Source organism: Entelurus aequoreus, linkage group LG04 (assembly GCF_033978785.1).
Source record: "Entelurus aequoreus isolate RoL-2023_Sb linkage group LG04, RoL_Eaeq_v1.1, whole genome shotgun sequence".
In the NCBI taxonomy this organism is placed as follows: domain Eukaryota; kingdom Metazoa; phylum Chordata; class Actinopteri; order Syngnathiformes; family Syngnathidae; genus Entelurus; species Entelurus aequoreus.
This window is the reverse complement of record NC_084734.1, coordinates 17439426-17450734: the sequence shown is the minus strand read 5'-3', so window position 1 is coordinate 17450734 and position 11309 is coordinate 17439426. Positions and strand designations below refer to the sequence as shown.

The 11309-nt window shown below is 37.7% G+C and overlaps 1 long non-coding RNA gene across 1 annotated transcript in view; it reads right to left on the bottom strand.

The window, feature by feature from the left end:
* Positions 1-6183: 6183 nt before the first annotated feature.
* The window catches only part of LOC133648343 (uncharacterized), a 228116-nt gene continuing 222990 nt past the window's right edge, over positions 6184-11309 (bottom strand). The window contains exon 4 of the long non-coding RNA XR_009825846.1: positions 6184-6280. This is a non-coding gene — a long non-coding RNA (uncharacterized LOC133648343). The remainder of the gene's footprint in view (positions 6281-11309) is intronic.

The window sequence follows — 11309 nt, the reverse complement described above, 5'->3', positions numbered from 1 at the left end:
TGGTGTTTGTGTCTCCTCTCAATTGCTCTGTTTATTGCACTTCTGAGTGTTGCTGGGTCGGGTTTGGTTTTGGAATTGGATTGCATCGTTATGGTATTGCTGTGTATTGTTTTGTTGGATTGATTAATTAAAAAATAATTCTAAATTTGTTATTACCCATACTTACCATGAGTTAATTAACCAGCTACCACTTGATTCTGTGTGGGGGAGGTGATACAACCCCACATAATGCCCTTCCCCACCCTTGCTTACTTCGGCTTGGCAAGCCTATCAGACCTGGCTGGGATTGAACCCATGAACCCTTTGACTGGGAGCTAGCTGTTTAACCATTCAGCTATCCTCAGTCTTATAATCACCGGGTTTCCGGGCCCCAATGACATATATAATTGAGAACTGTCTCAGTAAACTTTCATTTAAAAGATTCATTGCTCTGAGTGGATATTTAGTAGTTGTAGAGTGACCTGACTGGGATTGAACCCAGAACCCTTTGATTGGGAGCTAGCTGTTTAACCATTCAGCTATCCTGGGTCTTATAATCACCAGATTTCCGGGCCCCAATGACATATATAATTGAGAACTGTCTCAGTAAACTTTCATTTAAAAGATTCATTGCTCTGAGTGGATATTTAGTAGTTGTAGAGTGACCTGACTGGGATTGAACCCAGAACCCTTTGATTGGGAGCTAGCTGTTTAACCATTCAGCTATCCTGGGTCTTATAATCACCAGATTTCCGGGCCCCAATGACATATATAATTGAGAACTGTCTCAGTAAACTTTCATTTAAAAGATTCATTGCTCTGAGTGGATATTTAGTAGTTGTAGAGTGACCTGACTGGGATTGAACCCAGAACCCTTTGATTGGGAGCTAGCTGTTTAACCATTCAGCTATCCTGGGTCTTATAATCACCAGATTTCCGGGCCCCAATGACATATATAATTGAGAACTGTCTCAGTAAACTTTCATTTAAAAGATTCATTGCTCTGAGTGGATATTTAGTAGTTGTAGAGTGACCTGACTGGGTTTGAACCCAGAACCCTTTGATTGGGAGCTAGCTGTTTAACCATTCAGCTATCCTCGGTCTTATAATTACCAGGTTTCCGGGCCCCAATGACATATATAATTGAGAACTGTCTCAGTAAACTTTCATTTAAAAGATTCATTGCACTGAGTGGATATTTAGTAGTTGTAGAGTGACCTGACTGGGATTGGACCCAGAACACTTTGATTGGGAGCTAGCTGTTTAACCATTCAGCTATCCTGGGTCTTATAATTACCAGATTTCCGGGCCCCAATGACATATATAATTGAGAACTGTCTCAGTAAACTTTCATTTAAAAGATTAATTGCTCTGAGTGGATATTTAGTAGTTGTAGAGTGACCTGACTGGGTTTGAACCCAGAACCCTTTGATTGGGAGGTAGCTGTTTAACCATTCAGCTATCCTGGGTCTTATAATTACCAGATTTCCGGGCCCCAATGACATATATAATTGAGAACTGTCTCAGTAAACATTCATTTAAAAGATTAATTGCTCTGAGTGGATATTTAGTAGTTGTAGAGTGACCTGGCTGGGTTTGAACCCAGAACCCTTTGATTGGGAGCTAGCTGTTTAACCATTCAGCTATCCTGGGTCTTATAATAACGAGATTTCCGGGCCCCAATGACATATATAATTGAGAACTGTCTCAGTAAACTTTCATTTAAAAGATTAATTGCTCTGAGTGGATATTTAGTAGTTGTAGAGTGACCTGACTGGGTTTGAACCCAGAACCCTTTGATTGGGAGCTAGCTGTTTAACCATTCAGCTATCCTCGGTCTTATAATTACCAGGTTTCCGGGCCCCAATGACATATATAATTGAGAACTGTCTCAGTAAACTTTCATTTAAAAGATTCATTGCACTGAGTGGATATTTAGTAGTTGTAGAGTGACCTGACTGGGTTTGAACCCAGAACCCTTTGATTGGGAGGTAGCTGTTTAACCATTCGGCTATCCTGGGTCTTATAATTACCAGATTTCCGGGCCCCAATGACATATATAATTGAGAACTGTCTCAGTAAACATTCATTTAAAAGATTAATTGCTCTGAGTGGATATTTAGTAGTTGTAGAGTGACCTGACTGGGATTGAACCCAGAACCCTTTGATTGGGAGCTAGCTGTTTAACCATTCAGCTACCCACAAAGCAAAAACACTCCGCGGCGGATCCCCCGCAGAGGTATCGCGATTTCCGGAACGGAACCGCGAAACGGACCCGTATCGGCGTCCACTTGCTCTCAGGAACGCATCCGCCACAGAGGCGGGTCGCGAATCCGCCATGGCGGGTCGCGAATCCGCCATGGCGGCGCGCTGCATCCGCTCCGCACCCATGATCAAAGCCTAACTTCCCGCCGCGGACCAGCAACGGACTCATAAAAACCCTGGCTCATCTGGCCGTTTTGGACCCCTTTATCTTATTTTCAAAATCCCTTCTGTTCTTGCTGTAGGATAAAATAGGGAACTAAAAAATTCACTAGGCCCTACTACAGCAATATAGGCTTACATATGCATTGCCTTGTATTTTTAAACTAACAATATTGTCAATAGGCAGAAACAGAAAATGGTCAATTCACTCTATAAAGTAAATATATAATATATAAGTATATATATAAAAAGTAAATATACATATTTAATCTATTAGGCTACAACTTCAAGGAAATGCTGCTCCATGCCTAGCTAACATATCAGAAAATGAATAACTGGTGAATGACGAGAAGTGCTTACACAATACAAAATATGTGATAGGTATTAAGGAGATTACATTTGAAAAAAAAACATGACTTAAAGTTACTGGAGGTGGTTAAAATAAGGTGCGTAAACTATGAATTTGTGATCAGGGTATAGGTGTGCAAGACATCCAAAATGTTCAAACAATATGGTTATTTGGTTCCTTGATCAGAGTACTTGTTTGGCTCTGTTGGATGATGGAGGCGGGGGGTTGGGGGTGGGGGACATAAATTAATATCCATAACCCAACTTTGGGAGGTTGACATTGTTTTCTTATTATATTTGTACTATCATTCTATGTTTGTATTGGTGTAGGCCAGGGGTGTCCAAAGTGCGGCCCGGGGGCCATTTGCGGCCTGCAGGTCATTTTTTAACGGCCCCAGGGCACATTTTTAAATAATACGATTGAAATAAATAAAAAACATTAAAAGTGGTATATAAAGAGCAAACAGGTGAAATGTAACAAGAAAATGTAGCAGTGTTTACTCTAATCACACAAAGCTGCCATGTAGGCTGTTTCTTTCTTTCAAAAATAATAATGAATCAAAATCAATGTCATTATGAATTATTGACCTATTCAAGGCTTAAGAAGTTGACCTTCGCAATCAGCTGGTCTTGGTTGTGCTTCATATGTTCCAGCAGGCTAAGGATGTGGATTACCTCAGGCGCTGTTGACAAACAGCAGTATAAAATGAACATGTTTCAGTGTTTATCCTCATTACTCATAATCCTGACATTAGCTATTGACCTTAGTTCATGACAAAAGTTATTGACAAAGTTTGAAGAAAATATGTGATTGCTTGTGAATTTGAATTTTTTCCAAAATTTGTGGCACAGAATGACCATCCGGTATTTGTCAGTTATTGCTCACCAGAGCAGGAAATGTTGTCGGCCATTCTTCCCCCTCGCCATGTTGGCCTGTAGGCCAGGCTGGATCCAGGCTCCTCTGTCTGCCACATGTTGAGGGCTGCTGGTGAGGGGGGTGGAGGGAGTCGAGGAGGGACTGCCATTCCTAGTGAGGTGGGCATTGTGAGAGAGCCATCAGTTAACCATGACTGATAATACCCAAGGGGCCTATCTATTCACTAATATTTCAGAGATCAGTCCCTACCTTGTGTAACTCTCTGCATGTTTGATGCAGGTGCTGGTGAAGGCATATGAATACGTCCTTCCCCATGGTGAGGTGCTAAAAACACTCTTGCAGAGCCAAAACTAGACTTCAACTTAGGAGTCAAATATTTTAGTGCCATCTTGCAAAAAAAAGGTACTTTTATATGTATCCTCCTTTTTATATGTTCTTCTAACCCAGACCTGGGCATTCTGCGGCCCGCGGGCCGCATCCGGCCCTTTGTGCGTCCCTGTCCGGCCCGCGTGAGGCCAATTATAAATTACAAAATAAATTTAAAAAAGTATCTATGTCGAGTGTGCAATACAACGGTGCTGCTTTTGTTTTGAAAATCGTTATTTGTATTACTTCCGTGTGGACGTGTGCGTGGTTGTGAGTGAATGTGAACAACTGCAATTACAAAATAAAGTTGAAAAAACATCTATGTCCTGCGCGCAATACAACTGTGCTGCTTTTATTTTGAAAAGTATTATTTAAGGGCGTGTGTCCGTGTGTAACCTGCGAGTGAAGGTGCACATGCAGCGACAAGTGATGCACGGTTTACACCCGAGACGCCAAAAAGAGAAAAGTTGATGAGGAATGCCGTGTTTTCAACAACACATGAACTGCAAAGCAACGTTCCCTCTAAGGTGCGTGCCTGCGCAATTGCGCACTGCTCAAGCGTCTGCTGCGCGCAGCAAGTATATGCCGCGCACCAAATCAAATCCCATCTGAATTCTAAACAAAATAAACATATTTATTCTATGTAATTTTGCAATGCAACTTTGAGTGACAGTGACAACAAGCGGCCCTAACGGTGTTCGTCAACACCGTTCAATTGAACACCGTTCAATTATTGTAACGTCTATCGAGATGCTTCGAGGACAGGAATTATATCGATCACTTTATTGAGCAAAACTGTTTATATTCGGACATAACCACACCAAAAACATGAGTAAAACAATTATATCTCGAAAAACTAGTCATTATCTGCCGTACAAACCAGGCCAAAAGCAACTTGTCATCTGTCACCAACACGCATAGCACTAAACCACTGGTGCGTTTAAGGCCACACAAAAAGTCGGACAACTCAAACACCACACAAAGTTACACTATGACTCCTCAGTCATACGTGTGCTTATTTTACTGTCATTTATTATTAATGTTAATTTATTTATATTAGTCATGGAATGCTGTTACACACACTATGTTGAAGTATTACTATTATTATTATTATTATTATTATTATTTATCTTACGGTATATATCAAAAATAATATTGAGCAAAATTTAATTGAAATATTGTCGATGTGGCCCTCCAGCAGTGCTCGGGTAGCTCATGCGGCCCCCGGTAAAAATTAATTGCCCACCCCTGTTTTAGAGCAGTGTTTTTCAACCTTTTCTGAGCCAAGGCGTATTTTTTTTCATTGAAAAAATCCAGAGGCACACCACTAGCTGAAATCATTAAAAATGAAACTCAGCAGCCCATTTTGACAATTAAAAAGTCATTCTCGCATTTATTGGATATGAATTCAAACCATAACCAAGCATGCATGACTATAGCTCTTGTCTCAAAGTAGGTGTACTGTCACCACCTGTCACATCACACCCTGACTTATTTGGACTTTTTTTTTGCTGTTTTCCTGTGTGTAGTGTTTTACTTCTTGTCTTGCGCTCCTATTTTGGTGACTTTATATGTTTTGTTGGTATTTTCCTGTAGCAGTTTCATGTCTTTGAGCACTATTATCCCCGCACCTGCTTTGTTTTAGCAATCAAGAATATTTCAGTTGTTTTTATCCTTCTTTGTGGGGACATTGTTAAATGTCATGTACGGATGTACTTTGTGGACGCCATCTGCTCCACACGCTGTAAGTCTTTGCTGTCGTCCAGCATTCTGTTTTTGTTTACTTTGTAGCCAGTTCAGTTTTAGTTTCGTTCCGCATAGCCTTCCCTAAGCTTCAATGCCTTTTCTTAGGGGCACTCGCCTTTTGTTTATTTTTGGTTTAAGCGTTAGATACCTTTTTACCTGCACACTGCCTCCCGCTTATTGTGATCACAACATACCATGTTCCCGACATCCACAAAGCAATTAGCTACCTGCTGCCACCTACTGATATGGAAGAGTATTACACGGTTACTCTGCCGAGCTCTAGACAGCACCGACACTCAACAACAACACATTTTCAGACTATAATTACTGGTGTGCAAAAAATGTTTTTAACCCAATTAGGTGAAATTAGATAATCTCCCACGGCACACTAGTGGAAAAACACTGCATTAGAAGCATGGTGAAAGACGAAGAGTGGTACCTAGTTCCTCCATGTGTGTGTGTCACTTTAAGAAAGTGCATCTTTGGGTTCCCCAGTGACAAAAAGTGGTGTGTCGGTTTTTTTCCTCGACCTTAATGGATCTGATGGAAGTGAGAAAAAGGAAACGTTAGGAAGTGTGGGATCATTTTGTTCTTACAGCACCAAATATTATAAATAATTCTTCTTTTCCTCTTGACTATTTGGCTGGTTGACTACAGTTGTATGTTTCATATTCCATCCTGCACAGTAAACAAGTTTACTAATTTATTTGCAGTTCAACTGCAGTGACTTTTTGAATCCAGTAGATGGGGACATTAAACACTGTATGGCCGCAGTGTCAATACAGCTGGTGAGTGGGGCACACACTCACTGAGGCCTCATTTAGCCATCACATCATGAAGAAGATAAAGCAACACTTGTAGAGAAGGATTCTTATTCCTCGCACTTTCCAATGCTTTCATTCATGGGATAAATGTGATGGGAATTAATTGAACTGTTTCTTATTCCAAATGAGTTTTTAGAAGTGATAAATGCTTTTTTTAGTGAAACCAAAATAAATGTAAAACTGCATGGATGTACATAAATTAAAGATTTTTAATCAGCTCGTAGCTGCTGAATGGTAATGGAATGGCGAGGTGCCCACTTTTATTATTGATATCCTCAACACCATCTTTTGCACCAATTCAGAAGGCAGGCGTTCTTAACCTTTTCCACTACAGCGGGGTCCGGGGCACCACTCAAAATATGAACACTGCGTTACTGATCTTTCTAACTGTATTCCATTATGATATCCAACCTTTAACCGGATCAACCTTGTCATATGGTACGGAAGTATGTTATCAAATACTAATCATCCATCCATCCATTTTCTACCGCTTGTCCCTTTGTTTGGGGTCAAATACTAATCATGTATACTGCAAAATAAAAGGCTCATGAAGACGGATTGATAATACATTTAAGTACAATTATGCAGTGCCAAAATGAATACACTCTAACTGAATTGATAATAAATAATAATGAATACATTTCTTAACTCAACAGTCAATAAAGTACAAATGAAAATACCACTTTAGTCACAGGTGTGAAACTCAAGGCCCGGGGGCCAGATCTGGTCCCGCCACATCAATTTGTGTGGCCCCCGAAAGCCTGGAAATATGTGTAAATAAAGTACCTTATCTTTTCTTAATAAATGTATTGCAAAAATTAATGTACTGCGTAAAAATGACATGTTTACACTTTAATCGTCTCTAATAATAAAACCAAATATTATATTATCATACATTTCAAAACAATGTTAATGTTCAAATAAAGATAAATACCGTATTTTTTGGACTATAAGTCGCAGTTTTTTTTCATAGTTTGGCCGGGGGTGCGACTTATACTCAGGAGCGACTTATGTGTGAAATTATTAACACATTACTGTAAAATATTAAATAATATTATTTAGCTCATTCACGTAAGAGACTAGACGTATAAGATTTCATGGGATTTAGCGATTAGGAGTGACAGATTGTTTGGTAAACGTATAGCATGTTCTATATGTTATAGTTATTTGAATGACTCTTACCATAATATGTTACGTTAACATACCAGGCACGTTCTCAGTAGGTTATTTATGCCTCATATAACGTACACTTATTCAGCCTGTTGTTCACTATTCTTTATTTATTTTAAATTGCCTTTCAAATGTCTATTCTTGGTGTTGGCTTTTATCAAATACATTTCCCCCCAAAAATGCGACTTATACTCCAGTGCGACTTATATATGTTGTTTCCCTTCTTTATTATGCATTTTCGGCCGGTGCGACTTATAGTCCGGAGCGATTTATACTCCGAAAAATACGGCACTTTAATAACTGAAATAAGTTCATTTCGGTCATATAATCAACCATCATATACAGATTATAAATATTTAACAATCATACACACTTACACACAAAAAGAAAAGAAAAAGGAATAGGCTGAAGCCAAAGCTTATATTTGCCTATCCTATACCTTCACTGGAAATAAGATTACCAGCAAAATCAACGCTAAAAAAAAATCAATGGGATGAAAGTAATAGTTACTATATTTGATCATTTTCAATTATTTCACCTTTCAAAGTTTTCTTAAACCTTAAGAACTACACGTCCACTATTTAACTCCTAAAACTGAAACACTTGTATTTTATAATCCTTCTTACTTTACCTATACAGTGTTTCCCATAAACTGCCAAGATACCTGTGGAGGTGGGGGCGTGTCTATGGGCGTGGTCACCATGACATCATCGAGTAATTTGCATAATTTACTACAATGATATGATTTTCTCTAAAAAAGGCTCCAAAAATTTATACTTACTAATTAATAATTACATTTTTGTTTTAAACATCCATCCATCCATTTTACAATAAAATTACAACACTTTATGTACATATTTATATACAGACTTGAACAATAAGTTATTCACTGAAATATATTTATTAATTGTGGTTCTTACAAAAAATATATCTTATAAAATATAAAAGGTAAAATGTCTCTTAAAGCTCTGCCCCTTTAATTAGTGCATACTAAATAAATTAACTTTAGCCTACTACTACAACCATATTATTTACCAGCAACATAAAGTGAAACAGAGGCAGAGGTGTCCTGCCACAGTCAGTAACAAATAAACAGAAAACAGTAGTGGTCAAATACAAATAAGGCAACAAGAGAAGTATCCTACACTTCTCTTTTGTAAAGTAAATCTGAATAAATCAAATAAATGAATGTGTGGGAAACACTGCTATTTCAAAAATCAATATCCCCCGTAAATTATACTTTTCTCCTCTTAATTTAAATTTAACTGCTTGACTTGTGATTTCAAAGCAAGTAATCCAACTAACTGTTCATGTCAAAAATGTACAGTAAACATTTGTTACAGTAAAATCCACTTTCAATATAGAGTAATAATACACTATAAAAACTAGAGATGTCTGATAATATCGGACTGCCGATATTATCGGCCGATAAATGCTTGAAAATGTGATATCTGAAATTATCGGGATCGGTTTCAAAAAGTAAAATGTATGACTTTTTAAAATGCCGCTGTGTACACGGACGTAGGGAGAAGTACAGAGCGCCAATAAACCTTAAAAGCACTGCCTTTGCGTGCCGGCCCAGTCACATAATATCTACGGCTTTTCACACACACAAGTGAATGCAGGGCATACTTGGTCAACAGCCATACAGGTCACACTGAGGGTGACCGTATAAACAACTTTAACACTGTTACAAATATGCGCCACACTGTGAACCCACACCAAACAAGAATGACAAACACATTTCGGGAGATCATCCGCACCGTAACACAACATAAACACAGCAGAACAAATACCCAGAATCCCTTGAAGCTCTAACTCTTCCGGGACACTACAATATAAACCCCCCCTCCCCACCTCAACCCCAAACCCGCCCACCTCAACCTCCTCATGCTCTCTCAGGGAGAGCATGTCCCAAATTCCAACCTGCTGTTTTGAGGCATGTTCAAAAAAATAATGCACTTTGTGACTTCAATAATAAATATGGCAGTGCCATGTTGGCACTTTTTTCAGTAACTTGAGTTGATTTATTTTGGAAAACCTTGTTACATTGTTTAATGCATCACAACAAAATTAGGCATAATAATGTGTTCATTCCATAACTGTATATATCGGTATCGGTTGATATTGGAATCGGTAATTAAGAGTTGGACAATATCGGAATATCGGATATCGGCAAAAAAGCCATTATCGGACATCTCTAATAAAAACACAACAACCGTAGATTTTACAGTATAAAAAACGTGCATGAATTTTTACGTAGAAAAAAGTGGTACAATTTTTCCATTTCATTTATTCCATGTATTTTTTTATTTTATATGCTGTAAAAAACTAAAACTGCAAATATTACAGTAAAATTGTGGCGACTGAGCTGCCAGTTTTAAACAGCACAATCTAAAGATTTGCTTTTTACATAAAAAAGAGACAATTATACACATTTATATCCATACTGAATATTATTCACTGTTAAAAGCGGCCCTCTGAGGGCCACCATAACTGTGATGTGGCCCTCAATAAAAACAAGTTCGACACGCCTGACTTTAGTCCTCATTTCTGCGCTGAAGAAACTTCTTTATGACTTGGGCAGCAGCAGTGCCGCGCCCGGGAATCTTTAACTTTAACTTTAGCTCGAGACTTCTTCTGTTTCCTGTTGTCATTACTGCCACAAGTGGTGGAAAAGTGTATTACACCTGGCTAAAGCTGCTGAGAAACGGATCTTATTTGGCCGTCCAGCAAAAAGAGTGTCAACGTTTTCCATGCTGGGAATTGAAAATATATTTGATAGCATGTAAAAGCAAGCCATGTAAATGTGCAAAGAAGTACGGAACTAAAGTATTCAGTCAGTTCCAAAGTGAAATCTTTGTCCCGTTTTGTACACATCTCATTCAAGTGAGGGACTAGAATTCCACAACTGATAGTCAACTACATTTTGCACTCTATTTTTATTTTGAAATTGTAATAATTGAAAATTTATCACCAGCAAATCGCGATCACATTTTAACGATTTATTCATAAAATACCAACACAAGCAAAGCAGTTTTATTATTTTTTTGTTCCCTTACTGTAATTGAAATGTGTATTTATTTATTTGATCTATTTTTGTTTTGTTTTATTGTGGCCTTAATATCGAGGTAGGTCTGCAAAGTGCATTATTTCAACTTTTACTCTTTTTTTCAAATGTATTTATATTTTTATATTGATTGATTTATTTGATCTATTTATTTTAGTTTTATTGTGGCCTTTATATCGAGGTACGTCTGCAAAGTGCATTATTTCAACTTTTACTCTTTTTTTTTCCAAATGTATTTGTATTTTTTTAAATTTTATTTTATTTTTGGTATGTTGATGAGCCACACTTTGTACATAAAGATTATGAATATTTTTTTGGACGTAGAACAAAAAAATTATGGAACTATGAAATATTGTGATAAAAATAAAAATAGAATCTAAACAGACTTTTGTCACTTTACTAAAAGATAACCGTTCACCAAAACAAAATCCATATTTTACTATATATATATATTTCCAATTAATGTATTATTTGTAATTATAAGTATTTATTTTAAATGATGTTA